The sequence below is a fragment of the Haemaphysalis longicornis genome, unplaced genomic scaffold (assembly GCF_048455015.1).
Source record: "Haemaphysalis longicornis isolate Haplotype H1 unplaced genomic scaffold, Haemaphysalis longicornis Haplotype H1 scaffold_5, whole genome shotgun sequence".
NCBI classification, from domain to species: domain Eukaryota; kingdom Metazoa; phylum Arthropoda; class Arachnida; order Ixodida; family Ixodidae; genus Haemaphysalis; species Haemaphysalis longicornis.
The window spans coordinates 79965203-79973207 of record NW_027526385.1 but is presented as its reverse complement, the minus strand read 5'-3'; positions in this window follow the sequence as shown (position 1 = coordinate 79973207).

Sequence of the window (8005 nt, the reverse complement as noted above, 5' to 3'; positions counted from 1 at the left end):
GAGAAAAGAAAACCATCGCATTCGTGTTATACTAGAACATACTACTTCCATTCTGCACTTTTTAAATTTTCAATTTACTGGTAAAATCCAATAAATAAAGGAGGTCATGAGCGTACAAGTCGTGTTTTTTTTCTCTACGCCTCCAGAGAGCGCTAACCATTCTTGTTTTAATTTTTGCTGTTAATGACAAAATACGCAATAACAAACGTTTAGAACTCATTTTTATGCTAAAGGTTTTGTGTTAAATGTAACACTACACTTTAAACATGGTGCATTAGTTAAACAATTTGTTTTTGTTGTTCACATTTTTAAATTATAAGTGTACTCCGCCTAAACAACTGTGGAACTGATTCAATGTAGTATAAAATATGCCTCAAAGCAATGACTGCTGGATGACGACGAAATAGTCCCGGCAGCATTGCAAGTTTCGCGGCTGCAGTGCCGTGACCCCTTACTACACGTCCGACCCGTCGTTGCCACGTAGAGTCCCCGTGTGCACGACGGACGTTTTTTATTCGCGTGAATTATTTTTCCCTAGAATTGATGACGAAATATTCTCGGCAGCATTGCAAGTTTCGCGGCTGGACGTTTTTTATTCGCGTGAATTTTTCCCTAACATTGAAGTCTTGCATTCCTGTCCATAATTTTGCTTTTTTTCCTTGCGAGTGCCGCCCGTTATCCGAAGTACTAGTCATTAATATATGTTTCTAGTTCTGAATTTTCATTTGGTTACATGGGCCAAGGCTGATGTGCTAAAATTGAAATTGGGGTTTGCTGCAGTCTACAGAGTTAAGGTGGCTAGAATTCTAGCCACCTTAACAGAGTAATTTCGACATAGGCGCTGTGGCTGTTGTTTCTTGACCCTTTCACGTGTGGCGTGTCAGTGTCGCGGTCACAATTTTGTGGCAATAATTAGAATTATAAGAAAACCAAGACGGCACCAAACCTGGATCCCTTTTACGTTCAAAGGGTATTTATCGGGGAAAATACTTTGCAAGAATATAAAACCTCGTTCTCCGTGCACTGAAAAAAAAAAAAAAAAGAAAAAAAAATGCTGTAATGCTTATGCAACAGGGCGAGGCAGCCGGTTCTTGAAAATCAGGCCCTCATGGTAGCGAGAAGCCAAAGTGACTAAAACAACAACAAAAAAACTAGGGCTTATGCAGAAGATAAGCAAATAGAGCAGGCCTCGTCATACAAGGCTCGCGAAGAGTCACATGAGGGCATGGCGATTCACGGGAAAGTGACCCTGCAGTGAAAGTCGGCTGCCCGTCACTTCTTTGCCGAGTTCAGCAGTCAGTGTAATATGGCAAATTATGGAATATAAGAAGACAACTGAGTGACTCGGACATTCTTCCTTCAATGCAACAGACGAGTGCTTAAAATCGTCTAATAATACGCAAGTACAATGTCTCAGTTCTTAAGTATCGTCAAGCTTTCGCCTTCAAATTTTGTATCGAAAAGCGGACGAAAGGTTTTGATAGGGTAACACTGAGAAATAATTATTTTGAATGTAGCGCGTTTCCACCACCCGCTTTTTATTTGCCAGTCGGGCTTAGTCACTTGATTGCGTTGTCTGCCACCGACAGCAGAAATGGGCAAAAACTGCTTCTTGGGACGACAAATTTTAAATAACAAGCTCATATGAACTCCTGAATAAAAAGGAACCAGCGCAGGACAAACTCGGGGCGACACCATGGACACGGTCAGACAGGCACGCTCCGCATTAAAAAAAGACATCCCCCTCGCGAGGGGCACGATCAAATGCACAGCATTTCCGAGGGGGTGCGCCGGCAAGTCGTATCTCTTGATCGCGGGACCCGTGTCGCCATCTTTTGGAAGCGCGGGACAACTTGTGGCGCTTTCGAAACAAACGAGAAATGAGTGAAGGATATAAGGCGCGTTCGGTGCATCGAAATCTGTGTCGGTTTCGTGGCTCGGTCGGTTGTGCGCCGGGCACCTTGCGTTCCGCCCGCGGCGTCATGGGTTCGAAACCGGGCGCCGGAAACTGTTATTTCTTCCTGGCTGCGGACGCGGACTACGACAAGGCGCGCATGCGGACTACGACAGCGCACGCCAACGCCGCGTGACATTGTGAGTTACTAAAATGCTATGCATTTAATACACAAGCTAGGTGTACGGCATAGAGTTTCATACTAATACTAATAGTATGAAACTCTATGGTGTACGGTTACGAGCTCGACATGTACGTGGCGACAGCGTCGCGCTGCTAGTGTGGATGCTCCGCTGAGCGGGCCCGTAAGAATGCACACTGTGGGCGCGCTTCGTGCCAATTTTTCCCGCCGTATGTGCGCACGAAAGGTGCAAACAAGAGTGGTATGCTGTAGTTCAGTTCCTCAACGTTCAATGTATAGCATGGAAGCGGCAGTCAGTTTTCATTACTACGCCAAAAAAGCGGCGACTGATCGGGAATCTCAGAATGGCCGTAATTGTGACAATGAACTTGTACGCTGTGGCTCGTAGCAAGCCCGATCTTTCCAGACTATGGCTTTGAGCCTTCAATAAAAGCATAAATAGAAACAAATCAGGAAGCCTCGATCTCTGAAATTCAGTTTACAACGGCAATCTCAATCGCGCTTTCACTGGTAGCATGACGCATTCTTGCATTTGTGGGATGCCCTGAAATGGTAACTGCCCCGAAATTCTTTCTAAGAGCTTACGATAATTTTTGTGTGTTCAGGCAACATAAAATTACTGAATTTCGGTCAGCGCAGAGATATAAATGTAACCGCTCTAACGGGTCTTTTAAATGAAATTTTAACGACTCTGAAGGAAGGTTTGATGAATAACGGTTTCGGATCACTTATTTACGGCTTTCGTCACAAGTGAACTTGCGAATTGAATTGTCAACGCACGCAGTACAATCAACATCTCATGTTTAGCTAGGTTTTCGCAAAGTGACAAGCAGGTTTACAGTGTGCAAACCAAGCTTCTGGGACCTCACAGTGAGCACAAATTTTCTGTTACGGCGGCTCTGCGTTCCTTTTAAAATCTAACAGGTGCCTGCAACAGCGAGATGTGTTTGCATTCTTGCGTATAAGGTCGCTTACGAACCCTAAAGATGGCAATAAATGAAGTTGTGCTGTTGCAGATGTAGTAAAACATTTCCTTTTTATATTTCTCGTTGCGAATCAGCGCAAAGGGTTCCCGGTAATTGTAAACTGAATATCGCCTTTGTCTTGGCATTTAATTCTTGAGGATTGGTTAAAAAATGAAATTCTATGCAGTTAGTTTTTTTTTCGGGAAGAGGGGGGGGGGGGGGGTCCTGCCAACGTTGCAAGAGCAGCGAGAAGAGAACGCACGTAACGCGAAAAGCCAAACTATGGTTATCAGTATTACAATCGAAACTACACTAGGCGTCGTGTTCTGCAGCGATGAAAAAGCAGTTCGTATTTTTAAAACTGATTAACCCCCCTTTGGTCCGGGATTGTCCAGGAATTGTGGCTCGGCTTTTTCAAAATTGTATTGAAAGCAAGCATTGTGGAAAAAAAAAAAAAAAAAACAGCGAGTCATGGCACACACCCCTCACACATGTGGGCAACAACGCGCATTATATTACGCGTTTTCTCTCTTTAAACTTAGGTCCACCTTAAGAGGTTAAGACGTGACCATGGCATATTAGTCATTTGCATGGTTATGCTGAGTGGGACACGTTTCTGGACAAGGTGATTCATGTCGGATTTGAAAATGATATATATGAACATGACACACGAAATGCCACATGACAGACGCAAACTCACAACTGCTTAATTTTACCGAAGAATCCCCTAAATACTCTTGCGCATCCATAGAAACGTATTTTAAATAATACGTAAAATTAGCAACTATAAATATTTATTCCTCCTCCTCCGTATAAACAACGACTGTCCAAAAATGGTATTTATTTTAGAAAAGGTACGGGAAGGACACGATCACACAGTCGCTTGCGAGTGTAAAATACGTGTCCGGTAATGTATGGGCGATAGCGCACGGGTCGTGTGCAGTGTAAATGTTTTTGTTTGTTTCTTCTTGCTATAAGGACACAGCGCAATTTTACAAAGGTGTGGAATTTGCCCGCACATGCACAGGTCTTGTCGCTTCTTCCCCGTTTCGCGTACTAAACTTTTATCATTTAAATAATCACCACGCCACCTTCAAAAAGCACCCTTCGACGTTCCCGAAACGGCAGACGACTGCACTCAACAATCAGAAAAGTGCAATGTGGGGAAGCAATGTTTATAACACGTTTCACACTCAAGCGGTGACCAGGGAGATGTTCCGTGGAATTAAACCAGCGCATTAACCCGCAACGGCCGCTGATTATTGCGTTTCTAGAGGAAATGCGCAAGCAGAGGCAACTATGTCATTGCTTACTGCCAAACGAGCACACATATTGGTTGTTTTGTCGTGTGCAGCACGCGTCTTGCGCCGCACGCAACGTGAAAAAGCAGACGACGCGAGAGCGCCATCCACACTAGGAGCGGTTCGTCCCGCCGCCGCCAGGGGCCGACTGTGTTCGCGCTCGGGGCGAGCGTTATTAGAAGCAAATTGCTTTTAAAGATGATAGTTTTTCTTGGGCTACTTAAACGCAGAACTTTTGGTCTTTCGATCTGTCTGTCTGTCTTCGACTCGATTCAGCCACCCGGCAAAAGTGAAATGGAAGCTGAAGGCCTCGATCGCGGCCTGTAGGGGCTAAGGTCTTTTAGGGACCTTAGTAGGGGGGACCTTAGTAGGGGCGCCACTGAAATCCCCCTAGCGGCCCGTTTCGAAAGCAGCCGCGGCAGTCCGCGTCCCGCTCCCCATTGTCGCCGCTGCTTATGCGGCACGTTCACGACCGAGATTTACCGTTTGCGGGCGTTTGAAGTCCATGTTGATGTGGAGCAGTCACTCTGTTCGCAAATGGGGTGTGTTTACGAGAGTGTAAATGTTTCTGACGCGATCTTAGTGTGGTATATTCGGTCTGTATAAGCGCCAAGGCCAGCGTCGCGGAACCGGCGCATGATAAAGCCGATTGTAGTTACACTGCCCTGAATTTACTAGCGGTGTCTCCGTAACCACCGGTTCCTCAGATGTTCATGCTACGGGTATACACTACGATGTAAATCAGTTTTGTGCGCTTACATATTCAGCGGAGCACTCGATCATACGTGACGTTTGCCAATATTATACCTCTGATATTGATCACCACCATTTACAAGCCAGTCTGTGTTAATTCCGGGAACATTCAACAAAAGTACGATGGACAATGCATAATTATACTCGGGGATCAGCACACGACAGAGTCGTCTTGTCGTGAGCTGAGCGCCCGCAAACATTCATATGCTACATATATCCGCTTCTTCGAAATATCGTCATATGGCACAGGGAGTCTGTAGAATAAAGCCGAAACGGAAATCAGAGGGCCTTATCATGCTACACTCTTCCAATGACCCCTTTCATCTCTTGTTGAACTACTTACCCTGTATACTTCCAAAAATGCGTCAGGGGTACGATCAGCTGTCCGTTGAAGTCGAAAAACAAAAGGACAGTGAACGCGAGATTTGTGTGTTATTACTAAAATGTTCATTGCTTGATTGGACACTGTGTTCATTTACAGTGTCCCCCTCCTCTTCCTCCCACCTGTTTCGTGAAATAGCAGTGCATTTCGTGTATATATGGTCTGGTGAACCTTAAGTTTCGACGAACGTCTTAGCATGTCAGAAGCTGCACTGTTTTCTTTTTATTTCATTTCCGTTAGAGCTATTATGTTTCTTCCGCACTTGCACAGCATTTATTTTTCCGTGGTTTCATTAACTTGCCTTGGTTCTTGCGTGCATGGGCAAATATTTAACGACCCCCGCAGGGGGCACCTTGTGTACTCAAGGTATTTTGGTGAGTAGCGCCACCACGGTCTCGAGCTCCGCAGGAGTGCCTACTAGCTGCCGTAGGCACTTGGTGTCTTGCAACACCACGGACCCGAGCACATGTGGGTTGGACCCGCCCACGTCCCGGTTGTGCGTGGCTTTGCCGTGTCCGGGGAAAAGGGCATCCTGGTGGTTGAGCCAAAGCCAGGGTTGTTTTGGACCTTCATGCAACACCCTCTCTATTTTGCTAAGGCCTCTCCACCGGTCCCATGACGTCACGCTAAGGGACCTTTCGGGCGCGTCGTTCCACTATTTCAGAGCGTCGCGCCCGTTTGGCCTGTAGTTCGGTTACTGCCACAGTTGGCTGCTAAGTTCTGAACTGTTCGGTGTAGAGATTCCGCTCATATTTCTTTCTTGGTTGCTGTAAACATTAAATGGCCTAGTTCATGCTTAGGACTACCATTTCATGTGCTTTATTTATAGGTGTTTACTTTATAGCGGAACACATCTTACTGTATAATACTCCACCTTTGAGCGCCTATTAAGTTTCTTTCTCCATTAGTGCAAACAATTTAATATACCTAGCCAAACGACAACATTGCACATTATTTGAAGTTTTCACAAATTTTTCTGCTTAGCTGTTAAAACTCATCATTCAGATATGACCCAAACAATAATGCTGGGCTGTAGAAGTTCTACAGTGTGTGTTAATGGGTGCAAACTACAGTCATGCCATGTCATATATGTAGCCTTTGTGTGCACCACTGAAGTACTGGATAGCTAATCCAACCGTTATAAGAAACCAATGAAGTGTTCGCAAAAACGTTTTTATTGCATCAGGAATAACGCTTTACTTCTGGAGTTGCTGCTTTGCGGGCTGCGGCCTTCTTCTGCGCATTGTCTTGTATGATGTCATTTCTGAGCTTGCAAAAGTTGTTCAAAACATTATTGGTTGCAACGCGAACTACCAAGCCCATAAGCGTTTGTGCAGTGTGGCCATTTTCACACATCTCAATGTCTGGTTCTTCCAGAAGTGAAATCGTCTGCGAAGTCACAACGCCACGTTGATTACTACAGGATAGAAAATCGTTCACGTTTTCTCCAAAAGACAACTTTTCTGCAACTAGTTTTGTCATCAGTACCATATGAACTGTCCATGGCTGCGGAAATTTCAGGCCTCCTCTCGTCAGGTTAGCTATCATGGCAGTGTTTTCCGCTTCGATCTCGCGGTATTCAAAAACCAACGTGCTGAAACAAGTAGAACAAGAAAGCTTCTTTGAAACAGAATGAGCCGCGTACCCTGCAATATAAACTATAGCATCCATATCGGAGTGGCCGCTTGTTATATCATCGTCAGTAACAGACCCAGAAAAGTTGCACGCCAGAAGATCTTCGTTGGTGTCTCCACACTCGGCCTCCTCGCGAGGAAATATCAAAAGTTTTTGAAGACGAAGCTTCTTCTCACACTCATACAGTTGGCGCACCGAAATGTGGTACTGCGCTCCTGCTAGCTGACGGTAACGGCCAAAGCGGTCCTCTAGCGCATCTGTCTGAAACTTGCCCAGCAAGACGTACTTGAAGTGAAGTTCTTCCAAGCAGTAGCGCGAGAGTTCTGGCTCCTATGCAACAAAATTGCAGTGTCTTACCCTCTAATGCACTGTAGGTGTGAAATCCTTCCTTGGAATGGCCCGCAACCACGCTTTCTTCTGCACTTCGTCTCTTGGGAAGCAATAAACACGCACTTTGGGGCCATTGTCATAGTTTCCGCGGCACCCGGGAACACAGCACCGGCCCATGTTTCACGAAGTTGCCCTCGTTGCGACACGGCAGGTGTTCAGCGTTGAATTCTGGGCACACTTTCCATTCGAAGGCTTCTACACGCACACACGCCACAAAGGAACAGGACCGACAGACTCGGGCGAGTAATGAAATACTGCACGAACAGCACATTGAAAGACAAAGGCAGCGGCTTGCCGCTCACCGAAAGATCGAGTTCCCTCCAGAACTTGCCCGTATGAGCCCGCCAGCGGAAACAGAGGGAGCCGTGCTGCCTTGCCGGCTCGCGCCAGTCGAGCGGTCGGACACATAGCGTGACGTAGCGCGTGTGGAAAGGAGGGGCTGGAGAGGCCTGAAGAAAATTGAGAGGGTGTTGCTTCATGGCC